Source organism: Myotis lucifugus, unplaced genomic scaffold, assembly GCF_000147115.1.
Source record: "Myotis lucifugus unplaced genomic scaffold, Myoluc2.0 scaffold_737, whole genome shotgun sequence".
Lineage (NCBI taxonomy): Eukaryota > Metazoa > Chordata > Mammalia > Chiroptera > Vespertilionidae > Myotis > Myotis lucifugus.
The window spans coordinates 234,217-248,954 of NW_005871785.1; the positions used below are offsets into that span (position 1 = coordinate 234,217).

Sequence of the window (14,738 nt, forward strand, 5' to 3'; positions counted from 1 at the left end):
CAAAGGGCGGCTTTCAGAGGAACCAACACGCCCTCCCATGCTGAGCTCACCTCTACCACCATCTGGTGCCCTTTCTCCTCCCCCGGCTCAGCCACCTCTGGCACATGCCCTGCCCTGTGGCGCTCCCGCCTTTGCCCTGTCTCGATTTCTGCCCATTATGCGCCCTTATCTTTTTGTTGCGGCTTTTATGGGCCTCATCTCCTTAACTGTTAAATGACCAGGTCTGAAGTGCAGAAGTCCTATCTGTTGTGGTCATTTTGCATGGGACAAAACAGGATGCTGAACTGGCTGAACAAAAACACAAAAATGAAAAGAAATGCTGCTGCGTGCACTTCCTTTTAGCCACATGCAGTCTTTGGACGAACTCAGGGAGGCTGGGAACTGTGGAAGTGGCTGGAAGAAGCGTCAGAATTTGAGTTCTAGAAAGCTGTTCAAGACAAGCCTGTGGGGCCACTGCTCAGGCTCTGGGTGACAGCCAAGGAGGGCGCACACTGGCTCCTAATGCCCCGGAATCACATGCCTTGGGGTGACGCGGTCACCTGGCTTTCTAGGGCACCAATTCCTTTTCCCACCCTCCTTCCCACAGCAAAAGGGGCTGCTCAGCAAGAAATGCCGCTGCCTGCCTTGGCCTTCCTTCCAAGACCTGAAACCCAGTGCCTGCACCTTCCAGCAAGCTCCGGATGACGCACTGAGGTCTGCCAGGGATGTGTGTGTAAATGTGAGATGGAGAACTGGCTGAGGTCATGAAACCTGGCCCCTGAAAGGCCCACCAGAACCCAGAGATGGAGCAAGGCGCACAACGATGGCCGAGGTTACCTCTTGCACGAGCCTGGGCCCACTGGCTGCGAGTCACAGCCCCTCCCAGAGGCCTCCAGAGCCTCCTTGGGTGGGCAGCTGTCCTGGCCTCTGACTTGTGTGCCAGTTTCCCCTCTAGGGTCTGCAGCCACTGCCATGGCTCGGGAGGCCCTGAAAGAACTGTGTCATACAACCTGCTCCGGCCAGAAACCAGGCGGACCTGCTTCCGGTGGGCCAGTGTGAAGGAGAGAATGCCATGCAAACCCAGGCTCCCACAGCCCCTCCACCCCTGTGTGACACTGGCCAGTTGGATACAGGGCCCTGCGAGGCCATTTCCTGTCGGCTTGGGTCACAGCTGAGAGAACAAGGACCACAGTGCTTGGTGCCAACCTGAATGCAACTATGGAGGGGCCCTGGCTACAGGCCCCCGGCTGAGGAAACCCCCACAACAGCCGTTAGGTAATCAACAATGAGACATCAGGTGGCCCAAGGGGCATAGGTAACCTGGCCCCATTAGACAAATCCAGCGAGTCTCTGGAGTTTGTTGTCAAAACTGCTTTATGATCTTATCTTCAGTATCATGTGATTATTCAAAACACAGTGCTACTGATGCTAAAAATAAAATAAGCCCCCTTCCCGTCCCATGGGAGCAAAGAGCAGAGATGGTTGGAAACTAAAGGGATCACTGAGCCTTCCTGGGTGGCCCAGAGGAGTGACAGCACAGCCTTCAAGGCCAGCGTTTTTTCCATCTGCAAATTGGGGCCAATGACAAAATCTAGGTTAAACAGTCATAATGGGTACATCAGGCAATGCACGTGGAGCGGCCATGCAGTGCCTGACGTACAATCCTGGTTATGAACCACTCAGTCTGCATCCCGTGGCAGCCGTCACTTCCCTCAAGTACTGTTGGTGTGTCCCACCCCTGAGGGAAGCAGGACCAGAGGTGGGGCTTCGAGGAGCCCACCTTAATCTCCTAGCACCCACATAAGTGTGAGAGCCCAGTGTGTACACTGTGAGCACCGGGGTGTGCATGGGGCTACTCCCAGCATGTGGGAGGTGGCAGCCCAGGGAATTCTCCAGGTCTAGGGCGGGGCTTCAGAGAACCTCCAGCACCTGGGTTTATCCCAGGCTCCATGGGAAGAAATGGTGCTGCCATCCCATTGGTTCTATCAAGGTTTCAGGGAGAGACAACACACATACATGTGCCCTCGTGCCCGATGTAATCCACCCGTGGCCCTGCCTAAACAGCCATGCAGCAGAGGCGCACCCCAACTAGCCGTGTCTGCCTGGGCCCTCACTACTGCGGGAGGGGCCGCTGACTGCCTTCCCTACCCAGAGTTAAGAGAAGCCCCCCTCACCTTGGGGTTTAAGACGAGGTTTCTATGGCCAATAGTCAGCGCTGTGCTGCTCTCATTTCTTCCACTCAAACACCAGTAGGGCAATCTTAAGGCACTTCTGATGCACACGTGACGCTGTAAGTTTAATAACAGGCCTCTCTTGGGCAGGCTCCAACCCTGACCTCTGGCTGGCCACAGGGGACAAGGGAGGGGAGGCATTAGGCATGGGTGGCTGACCTGGTTACCGGCACAGCTGATCTTGCAGATGTCACAGTAGTGAAGCGGGGGGTGCCTGGGCCAACCCTTGGGTTTCAGCAGCCTGGTGAGAACCCGTGGCTTCTTCGGGAAGCTGCCAGCAGAACTGGCACTGGAGCTGTTCCCTGAGCCACCCCACGGGGACAAGTCCTCAGGCTTTGGGAGTGGAGGTGATGGAGGTGGAGGCTGCATCTGAGGGGGTGGGGGCAGTGAAGCATTGTAAGGACCAGCTGCTGAGTACACTGACATGTCACAGCTTGGGTAGCTTAGTCCTAAGAAGCAGAGAAAAGAAAGAGAGGAAAATGGGTTGGTTTCCAGGACTATGTTCATTTCTGCTGCAAATCAAGTAACAGGCTTCACCCACTTTCATGCTCAAAGAAACCACCATCTCACCTGTGAACGGGGTGGAGGCAAAGCTGTAGGAGGTTGAGGACGAGGAAGGCAGGGTGGACACAAAGATGGAGGCCTGGATGGTGGATGCTGGGGGTTAGGTGTAACTAGGGGATGAGCCGCTGGCTGGCTGTGCCTCCTAGTAGTGGGTACCATTGTGGGGGCTGTGCGTGGCTGTACCCATCGCTGGGCTGACAGTTAGCTCCTTTGGTCCCTGGAGAGCAAGCAGAGACCCTCTGAAGAACCACGCTTTACCCCCATCCCCAGGGATCGAGAGCGAGAGCCACATTCCCTATGACCACCTCAACCAGCCTCCCCAGCTGCCAGAGCAAACACAGCCGCCCGCTGCGGATGAGCCACAGGCACAACTGGCCAAGGCCCCCTGGATGTCTAAGTCTCAGCTGAAGCCTGGAGCCCTGGGCCTGTGGTCCCGAGCTCTGATCCCGGCTGGGACTCATGTGTGACCTGTGCCCACCACTCCTTTCCAGACTCTTCTTCCTCCTCCGTGTCATGGGTGTGAAGGGGAAGCGTGTGTATCTCTTCCACTTCTCAGATCCGAGTCCTCACAGAACTTACCCCCTTCCACCCTGGAAAAGCTTCCTTGAAAAACACATTCAGCTCCATTTTTCCTTCTCTTTCTTTCTTTCTTTCTTTCTTTCTTTCTTTCTTTCTTTCTTTCTTTCTTTCTTTCTTTCTTCTTTCTTTCTTTCTTTCTTTCTTTCTTTCTTTTCCTTCTTTCTTTCTTTCTTTCTTTCTTTCTTTCTTTCTTTCTTTCTTTCTTTCCTCTCTCTCTCTCTCTCTCTCTCTCTCTCACACACACACACACACACACACACACACACACACAGGCCCCTAGTTGAAAAGATAGCCCTGACACTCACATTATTTACTCCCGACTTTCCTATGAATCTGGAATGTTTAAATGTGACTTTAATGTGGTGACTCCCAGGCCCTCGCTCCCACCCTCTGACCCTGCAGAGACCCACTGGCTGGCAGAGTGTGGCCATGGCAGGGAGCTAAGGCTGGCCCACAGCTACTGATGTTGTCAATGGTCAATAGCTATAACTGTCCTGCGAGAGGGTTTCCACGGGAGAGACCCTAAGAGCAGGGAGAAAGGGTGAGGTGTGTCCTCACTTGCCCACACACGGGCAGGGGTCTCCCACCAGGGCACCAGGGAGCATGGCTGATTTTGGTTTAGAGGGGGATTCAGGCTGTGGGTGGATCAGGGACTCCATGGAGGCAATGACGAAAGCACAGAGGCCAGGAGGCCTTGGGAGGGGACAGAATTGTGGGAGGGTGGGTCTGGAGGGAGAAGTCGACGGCCTTGGAGAAGCAATGACAAGAGAGGGAGGGTGAGCGGGAACAGAGCCAAATTGTGAAGCTTGGCTAATCAGGTGGCCTGTGGTGCCATGTACTGACCAGCCAGGGACAGCCTGTGGGTGGCAGAGGCTGGAGGGTGCGGGGTGGACCACGTGCAGCCTGGGTGCTTGGCAATTCCAAGTAGAAACGCAGCGGACAGACCTGTGGCCCAGAACTCCAAGGTGGGGAAAGTGGCATTATCCACACGGGAAGGGCCCAACCAGGACAAGCCCATGCCCAGTCACCTCTATGGACAGGGACAGGAGCATGAGGAGGGTGAAGGCGTGTCCTGGACTGTCTGCTAGCACCGGCTGCCCACATGCCTCTTCCCCTCAATACCATCCATGCTTTCAAGGAAGGACTGTTGCTGGTCGGAGAAAGGCGGGCTGACACCTGGTAGGAGGGAGCAGTGGTGGGTGTGGGGCAGACTCCAGGGATCTGCTGTCATAATCGAAGTCCTGGTTGGAGTGGGGCTGGCGCCCGTCATACCCTGCTGGGCCACCGGACCTGGGTGGCTGGGTGGCCATGGAGGAAAATGGCAGGGTCACGGCAGGGCCCATTCCAGGCGTGAGCTGGGCGGTGAAGCTGGCTCCAGCAGCAGGGAGGGGGAAAGCCCTGGGAGGCTGAGTGCTAGAACCACAACCAACACGAAAGCCCAGCTGCGTTAGATGGGGCTCTATGTAGAACTTGAGCACATAAACCACAGGAGACACTGCCGTCAGCTGCTTCAGATGCCTACATTCACACAGTACCTTCTTTTTGTTGTTTTGTTAATCCTCATTGAGGATTTTTCCCCCCATTGCTTTTCAGAGAGAGTGGAAGGAAGGAGGGTAGAGGAGAGAGACAGAGAGAGGGGAACATCAATGTGAGAGAGACATATCAACTGGTTGCCTCCCGCACACACCCCAACTGGGAATGGGAGTGAACTGCAACCCAGGTACGTGCCCTGTACAGGGAATCGAACTCCAGACCCTTCAGTGCAAGGGCCGATGCTCTAACCACTGAGCACACCATCCAGGGCCATACAGTACCTTCTGCAGCTACTAACACCTGTTGAGACCTTTCAATGAGCACAGGCACAGTTGTAAGCTCTCTTCATTAACAAACACAATCTCATGACAACCCTGTGAGGTAGGGACCATTGCTGCCCCCATTTCACGGAAGAGGAAACTGAGGCACGGTATGTGGCTCAACCACATGGGTGGTATTCTTTTTTTTTTTTTCAACATCAAGATTCCTCAAATAAAGTTAAACTTTAACATTATTTTTAAACCAAAAAACAAGTGGATGACCCTATTATTAAAATACAGAAGACTGGCCTGGCTGGTGTGGCTCAATGGCTGAGCGTCAACCCATGAACCAGGAGGTCAAGGTTCGATTCCAGGGCAAGGCACATGCCCAGGTTCAGGTTTGATCCCCAGTAGAGGGTGTGAAGGAGGCAATCAGTCAGTGATTATCTCTCATCATAAATGTTTCTATCTCTCTCTCCTTCTCCCTTCCTCTCTAAGATCAATAAAAAAAATATATATTTTTAAATATGGAAGACTGGTTACCACTAAACTAACAACTTTACTAAGGAGAATCAGCTTTTATTGGTGGCTTGCTCGGTGGGAAGCACAGCTCTGAGGCTTTGTCTACATCACCTCATTCATGCCTTACCACCTGTAGAGAAGGTGCTGGTGCCATTCATCCATCCATCCGTCCTCATTGTCGAACTGAGGAAACTCTCTGAGGATTCAGACCCAGATCTTTCTGACCCCAGCCACCCATGCTCTGTTAAATATCGGCCACTGGTAGATAGTACTCAATTTTAAAAGCCCATTTGTCAGAGAGGGTATCAAAGACTTTAGCCCAATACCAATAAGGATCATATAAGAAAATTCTGAAACATATCCCCTTGGATAAGGGGGTGGGGGGTTCAACTGTACTGTATTTAACTTTATGCCAGCTTGATTTATAATGTTAAAATATTTAGGCATATAGTATACTAGAGGCCCAGTGCACGAAATTCATGCACTGAAGGGGGGTGTCCCTCAGCCCGGCCTGCACCCTCTCGCAGTCTGGGACCCCTCACTCCTTACTGCCCGCCTGCTCGCTGCTCCTTAGTGCTGCTGTGGAGGCAGGAGAGGCTCCCGCCACCACCGCTGCGCTCACCAGCCATGAGCCAGGCTTCTGGCTGAGCAGCACTCACCCCTGTGGGAGTGCACTGACCACCAGGGGGCAGCTCCTGCGTTGAGCATCTGCCCCCTGGTGATCAGTGCGCATCATAGCGACCAATTGTTCAGCTGGTCATTCCATTGTTTGGTCGATTTGCATATTAGGGTTTTATTATATAGGATAGACTTCCATTTGTACTTCTGCCCTAAGCCTCCCAAACTAAAAGGCTGATAATTTGTTTGAATGTATCACAATTCATTTGCCTAGTGTCCTAATGGTAGACATTTACTAGTATATATTAGTTATCTATTGCTGAGTTAAAAATGATCCTCAATAATGTCACTTCAAACAATAATAACTTATCATCTGCCCCAGCTGGCGTGGCTCAGTGGTTGAGTGTCAACCTATGAACCAGGAGGTCACAGTTCAATTCCCGGTCTGGGCACATGCCCAGGTTGTGGGCTCCATCCCCAGGGTAGGTGTGCAGGAGGCACCAATCAATGATCCTCTCTCATCATTGATGTTTCTCTCTCTCCTTCTCCCTTCCTTTCTGAAATCAATAAAAATATATTAAAAATAATAATAACCATTTATCATCTTCACAGTTTCTATAAGTCAGGGTTCTGAGTGGCAAGGCTCTGGCTCAGGGTCCTTATGAGACTGCAATCAAGCCGTCGGCTGGGCTCTATTATCTGAAGTCTTGACGGGGTGGTGGGATGTGCTTCCAAGACGTTCTTCCTCGAGCCAGAGCGCACCAGGTAGAAGCTGTCCTTGTTATGACCAGCCTCAGACATCACATGGCATAACTTCTGCCACATTCAGTTAGTTAGAAGTGAATCACTAAATCTAACCCACACTCAAGGGGAGAGGATTCGGCCCCACCTTTTGAAGGGAGGAGAATTTGTGGACTGATTTATTTATTTATTTATTTATTTATTTTCTTTGTGTGTATTGATTTTTAAACCACTACACATTATTGCCATTTTTCTGCTGTTGAAACAATGCTGCAAGTTATGTTCTATGCAAGTTCTACCTGTGCCTTCTTGTGCCAGCTTCCCTCATGGCTTCTTGTCCAGCCTGGGTCCCACACCACCCACTCCAATTGGGCACAGTTGAGAGGAATGGGGTCGAGCTGGCTGAATTGACCCTCTCCTGAGTAACACGGGAGAGGTGTGTGACTGTCAAGGGAAGGGATGGACATTGGGAGGACATGAAAGGCCATGCCATTGCAGCCACCAGGAAGGCTCAACAAGGGGGTCTGATTTGCTCACGCTGCAAGGGCAGGGACACCCAGTCCAAGCATGAGTACATGGAGCTCCCTGGACTGAGACCTGCTGCCGCTGCTGCATAAGCCACCAGAACTGCACAATGACACTGAGCAGCTAGCTCTGTGGAGGCTCCTGGCTTCCTTGCATGCTGATGGCTTCCACTGCAGCAGGGTATCCCCTTCTGTTCCTGAAGTGCTGACCCACAAAGGGTGCCAACTGAAGGCATCTCTTGGGGTGGAAGGGTATCTCATCCTTCAGCCAATGAAGACTCTAAGGAAGGAGAGACGACCTGTGGAGCTTTACCCACCTTGTTCCCACAGTGACCCAGCTCAGGTCACAAGCATTGTCTTCACCTGGAGGAGGGTCCCACCTAAGGAAACCAGTGAGGGTGGATGGTTGTTGACCTTGTTCCACACCAGAACTTGCATATATATTTCCCATTTAGTACAGGGCAGGGTTTCTTTTTTTTTTTTTTTTAATTTTTTTTAAATATATTTTATTGATTTTTCACAGAGAAGAAGGGAGAGAGATAGAGAGAGTTAGAAACATCGATGAGAGAGAAACATCGATCAGCTGCCTCCTGCACATCCCCCACCGGGGATGTGCCCGCAACCCAGGCACATGCCCTTGACCGGAATCGAACCCGGGACCTCTCAGTCCGCAGGCTGACGCTCTATCCACTGAGCCAAACCGGTTTCGGCAGGGCAGGGTTTCTTGATCTAGGCGCTGCTGACATTGGGCTGGGTCTCTGGGGTGGGGCCATCCTGGACACTGTGGGGTGTTGAACAGCATCAGTGGCCTCTACCTACTTGATGCCAGAAGCGCCCCCAGTCATGACAACCACAGACACCCCCACTGTCCAGCTGAGAAATGCTGCTCTGGGACAAGCTCAGTGCCAGGGCACCAGCTGGGCAGCATCACAGGCTGGTTATGCCTGGTCCAGATTCTAATCCGGAGGATCACAAGGACACTCTGAGCTGTCTCCGGCAGCATGTCTGTGAGTGTGACTATAAAAGGATATGTTTTTGTTGTATTTGACCTGAATGGTGGTGCTATGTACACTCAAGTTTGAAGACCATTGAGCTAGATTAAAGGGAGAGATGGGAGTGCACGCGCAGATGGCTGGGTGTCCAAGCCATTATGCCTTGATGTAATTCAGAGGCTGTGGTGGGAGATCTCAGGTGTTCTGCAGTTCTGCATGCCTACAGGGTGATACCCACTGGTATTTTCTTTTAGGGCACAGACAGCAAGTTTATTTGGTGAATGCTGATGGCAAATATCATCCAAGAGATACAAGCTGGGGAAAGTGCTGTGACAAGAGAGCCTAGGAAGCCTCCGGGGCTGCACACACAGTCTCACACGGGGAAGGCACAGGGGAATGTCTTCAGCTGTTCAGCACCATGCGGACGAGCTCTTCGTAGCTGACACAACCGTTGCTGTCCTTGTGCCCAGCCACCAGCATCTCTACTTCTTCCTCTATTGTTCTCACCCAGAGTGACAAGAGCATGTCAGATCTCAGCATCCATGACAGTGGCATTCCCTTCCTTGTCAAACACCCCAAGGCCTTCAACATACTCCCCATAGATGCCCTGGTCCTTGTTCTTGGCCAGTCTGCAGCACCGGCAGGAAGTGCTCAAAGTCCAATACCTTCGCATTCATCTCATCACGCTTGGGGTTCCCCAGGACTTTGAGTACCTCGGTGTTGGTGGGGTCCTAACCCAGCTCTCACCACGGCCCCACACTGGCTGTGCAGGATCTTGCCCTCTCCTGTTTACTCAAACAGCTGGAAGGCTTCCTTGAACTCCGCGGTCTTGTCCTCAGTCAAGTCAAACATCTTGACTGCTCAGCTCTGCCAAAACTTTTCCTGTAGTAATGGCCCCCACTGGCAGTATCATGAAATGTTTCAGCTGTGGGAAGACTGGTCAGCTGTGAAGAGTACAGGGTCAAGGTCAACATCAGCTTTCAGTTCAGTGTGGGACAGGGAATGCCCTTGAACTCACCATCTGTGGTATGGAGCACCTCTCCAGTGCTAACAGTTGAGATGCTGTGAGGAAGGAGGATGGACTTGCCGACAGCCCAGCAGGTAACAGGGGTACCTCAGTCCCTGAGGCAGGGAGGGTGATTGGGGGTAAGGGGCTCAAACCGGGCCAAGAGAAGGGCATGGCACAGACACTGGAATGGGAGACAGGCACGAGGCTGACAGGGAAACTGTCCTGTGTGCTGAGGGACAGAGGATGTGTGGGTAACAAAAAGGCTGGAGGGTGGGCTCTGACCTGCTAGACAGAATCCAGGTTTTATCTAGTAGCAACGGGGAGTCACCAAGGGAACCCTTGCCAAGATCTGACCTGTTTTAGGATGCTAAGGTGGTTCTGTAAACTAAATTGTGTGCACCCCCCCCACCCCTAAATTCACTGAAGCCCTAATTCCCAATGTTTTTGGAGATGGGACCTTCAAAGAGGTAAAATAAAATGAAGTCCTAAGTGTGGGGCTCTAATCCTATAGGACGGGTGTCTTTTAGGATTGTGCACACCAAGGTTGTGCACACAGGGGGAAGGCCACATGAGGACACAGTGAGAAGGCACCCATCTGCAAGCTGAGGAGAGAGGGTTCAAGAGAAACCAACCCTGCCAGAACCTTGATCTTGAACTTCCAACCTCCAGAACTGGGAGAAATTTATTGTTTAAGCCACCCAGTCTGTGATAGTTTGTTATGGAGACCCATGCTGACTAATACAGGCTGTGATGGCTATTGAGGGGAGAAGCTGAGGGCAAGGACTGCTAGAAGACATGAGACATGCATGGGCCTCAATCAGAGTGGTGGAAATGGGAAGAGAATGCAGGAGGCATCATATCACCTGAGAAGTTTAAAGCTAAAGCTGACTCCCAGCAATCTGGGGCTTTGCATAGCAGTCAAGTGTAGTGAATGTTTGATGACAATGATCAAAATGGTGGTTGTGACCTAAAAAGGTCACAACCTTATCCTAATTGCTCATGACCCCACGATGCCACCAACACACAGCTGTTTGTGGTCTGGGAGGGTAGTGTCACTTCACTTTTATTTAGCTAAGCAAGCTCTCCCAGGAAGTGGAGCATGGACTGTTTCTTGAATTGGGGGAGTGCATGTACCGAGGGTCTCACACCCATTCTCAGGAGAGAGCTTGGCATGAAGGAGCCCAGATGAAAGGGATAAAGAGAGAAATGGTTTTAAAACACGGTTTGGCAAAATACAGCTACACACTTTGTCTTCTCTGTGTCCTTGCCTGGCTGAAGGGGCAAGGTAATTCTCTAGGGTCTCTTTTATAAAGGCACTAATCACATTCATGGGGGCCCCACCCTCATATGGAATCTCTCAAGATTCCACCTCTTAGTGTTATAGGCAGTTACTAGACAGACAGGAACAGAGCATGGAGGATGGGCCAGGTACAAAAACTCATCAGGGGGAAAGCCCCAGATGCCTAGCAAGGGGCAAAACTGGGAAAACAAGAACCTCACCCCCATGATAACCGTTCCTCCCCTAACATATTGCTGGTCATGCGGTTTGGACTCCCTGACCTTTTCCTCCCTAAAAATAACATCTAGGCCTCAGTTGTATTTCAGCTCCTGACCCAGAAAAGCAACAAAACCAGACAAGTGACGCCAAGGCTGCCTCAGGACCAGCTGCATTAACTAATGACCTGAAAGAGCACACCTGGAAAGCTGATGAATATTCTCTTCAGACCCCCCCCCCACCAGAGAACTCCCCTAAGACCGTGGTCGGCAAACTGCGGCTCGAGAGCCACATGCGGCTCTTTGGCCCCTTGAGTGTGGCTCTTCCTAAGCCTTAGGAGTACCCTAATTAAGTTAATAACAATGTACCTACCTATATAGTTTAAGTTTAAAAAATTTGGCTCTCAAAAGAAATTTCAATCGTTGTACTGTTGATATTTGGCTCTGTTGACTAATGAGTTTACCAACCACTGCCCTAGGACTTCCACCTGTAAAAAGAGATAAATAAGCTCAGGATAAAGGACCCAGCCAGTGCTCTCCCCCAGGGGAGCACACCTACACCATTCCCTTCCCCCTTCTTCCCTCTAAGGCAGTGGTTGCCAACTTTTCGGACCTCACGGACCACCAGTGGTCCACGGGCTACCAGTTGGCAACCGCTGATCCAAAGGTTTCCTTAAACCAGCAGTCGCCAACCTTTTGGGCCTCACACAACCCAGTGGTCCATGGACCACCGGTTGGTGACCCCTGGGTTAGAGCATTAACCCAGTACACCAAGGTTGTGGGCTTGATCCCTGGTCAACAAGAATCAACCAATGAATGCATAAATAACTGGAACAACAAATTGATGTTTCTCTCCCTTCCTCTTTCTATAAATTCAATCAATCCATATATATATTTTTTTTAAATTAGGATTTTAACTGTTTTTTTAAATATATATATTTTTTAATTTCAGAGAGGAAAGGAGAGGGAGAGATAGAAACATCAATGATGAGAGAGAATCATTGATCAGCTGCCTCCTGCATGCCCCCTACTTGGGATCAAGCCTGCAACCCGGGCATGTGCCCTTGACCAGAATCGAATGCAGGATCCTTCAGTCCACAGGCCAACGCTCCATCCATTGAGCCAAACGGTGTATTTTTTAAAAGTCTCCCAATTTTTAAATGCAACTAATTCAAATAAAGGTAAAGAAGAGAGAAAAAACCACACCACAGGCCAAAGAAAGCTGGTGTGAGAAGCAAACGTGGTCTGCAGGCTGCCCATTTCAACCTGTGACCAAGGCTGAGCACTTGTGAGTGGTAGTCAAAGGAGGGGAAATCAAGTCAGAGATTTACTCTTGCTCAAGCCTCCCCTTAAGCAATGACCTCTTCACCTACTTGTCACTTCTCCTAACACTCACCCAGGTGATGTGTAAACTAAGTCAGACTGAGGTCAAATCTGAGTGCCAAGCAGTTAAAAATCTCCACACCGAATATCAGCTATCCTGCAGTGCTGAGAAAAGCTCTGCTCCAGCATCCTGACCTTAGCTTGGTTTTCCTGGAGAATCTGTGACTACTTCACAGGGGGAATATTCATAGCTAGGATGGCGCATTGTGAAGTATGACACCCACTGCTAACTATGGTCACTAAAGACATTCATCAGGGAGGATATTTTCAAATCTATTTTATTGGCAGTCAGATCACATGTAATTACTTATGTGTATGCACACACCTACTCACCCAGCAATCATTTCATTTTACATGCTGGTTCACAAGGATTTTATATTCAAAACACATATATTATACATTCATACCCATAACAATTCTGATTTTTTTAACAGCAGAATCTTCTTTTTAACCATGAAAGCCCATGTGTATTCTCCAGGTGAAATGCCCATTTCAGATCCAGAGAGCCCAGAAAACACTCTAACATACTGGAAAGGGGTTTGGTGAACTAAATCCTTGGGCTCCTGGGAGGGTGACAGGATTTTATTCTCCTCCAGGCCCATATGCAACCTTCTTTAAAATGTAGTCAGGAGTCTCTGGCTCCAAATCAGAGTCTCTGGCTCCTGAAGACAGAGCCACTGGGCTGCTTGGTGTTCCCAAGGCAGGGGTTCCAGAGACTGGTGACCTTCCTGAGCCTGAGGGTGAGCCAGATTCTGTTTGGCAGGGAAACTTCTGCAATTCTCTTCCATCTTTCTGAACAGAAATATGGTCCCCACACAGAGGGTGGCTACATGGTGAGCCTTGCTCATCACGTGCTTAATAACTCTGTCCTGATGATATTATACGGGTTAAACTAAAGAGAAAGCATTATGAACACGCCCTCCTAGAAGCAGTGAAAGAATTTCCAACCAGGAACAATATGGCCATGCCTTCTTGCTGCTGTGAACCTGTCAAGTGATGAATGGCCAACGTTTCGGGAATGGCAAGGGGTCACCTGTGGTTCCAGCCCTCCCCTGCTGCTTTAAGGGGAAAAAAAAAAATCCAAAACACTTCCACAGACATGTCTACACTGGTGTAACATGTGCCTCTCTGGTGTCAACAGAGTAGGTCTAGACAGCCAACCTGAGATTCTCATGAGCAAGTATAACAGACATGGAACCACCAACCATGGATTCAACCAATGACATTCAAAGGTAAAAAGAAGCCACTGGCTTTTTTAAATTGATTTTTTACAGAGAGGAAGGGAGAGGGATAGAGAGTTAGAAACATTGATCAGCTGCCTCTTGCACACTTCCTACTGGGGATGTGCCCACAACCAAGGTACATGCCCTTGACCGGAATCGAACCTGGGACCCTTCAGTCCACAGGCTGACGCTCTATCCACTGGGCCAAACCGGTTAGGGAGACACTGGTTTTTTTAAAACAATCATTCCAAGGGTCTTAGATGTAATAGCTCATTCTGCTCCTGGAGAGCAAACCTCATCAAAGAGTAAACTTCAGTGAATGGAACTGACTTTCTGAAATACAAAACCTACAGAATCAAATCGAAGCAATTCTCAATTTTTAGTCAACAGTGTCAAATGAGGCACTTGGGATACATTAATTAATTTGGGGGGATACATTAATTTAAAAAGGCAAATGGACAGTGATATAGCACAAATGCAATTTACCTTTAGGGGGGAAAAACCTGCCAAAGCAAAATATCTTCCCACAAAAAGAAGTCCAGTTCCCCCCAAAATTTACAAAGAAAGTTTCCAGCTGAAAGAAACACAGCAACTTTAAAATTAACCATAAAAGCCCTAGCCGGTTTGGCTCAGTGGATAGAGTGTCAGCCTGCAGACTGAAGGGTCCCAGGTTAAATTCCGGTCAAGGTTACTGCCCGGGTTGCGGGCTCAATCACAGTAGGGAGCATGCAGGAGGCAGCCAGTCAATTATTCTCTCTCATCATTGATGTTTCTCTCTCTCTCTCCCTCTCCCTTCCTCTCTGAAATCAATAAAAATACTTTTTTAAATAAATAAAATTAACATAGAACACAAGTATAAAAAGAATAAGCAGAGAATTTCTGGCAGATACCCTGGTATAAAACAGAACAAGAAAACAAAACCTTTTCCTACCAAGATTCTAAATACTCTATGAATAAACACCACACTTCAAATTTAAGGCATTATAAACATAGAAAAAGAGATGCAAAAAAATAAAACACCAAAAAACCCTCTCTGATTTGTCAGTTTCCTAATTTTGTTCTGAATTATGCAGCATTACTCAGCTT

At 49.8% G+C, this 14,738-nt stretch overlaps 1 pseudogene; it reads right to left on the reverse strand.

Moving 5' to 3' along the window:
* Nucleotides 1-8,945: 8,945 nt before the first annotated feature.
* LOC102428766 lies at nt 8,946-9,395 on the reverse strand (annotated as a pseudogene).
* Nucleotides 9,396-14,738: the final 5,343 nt, after the last annotated feature.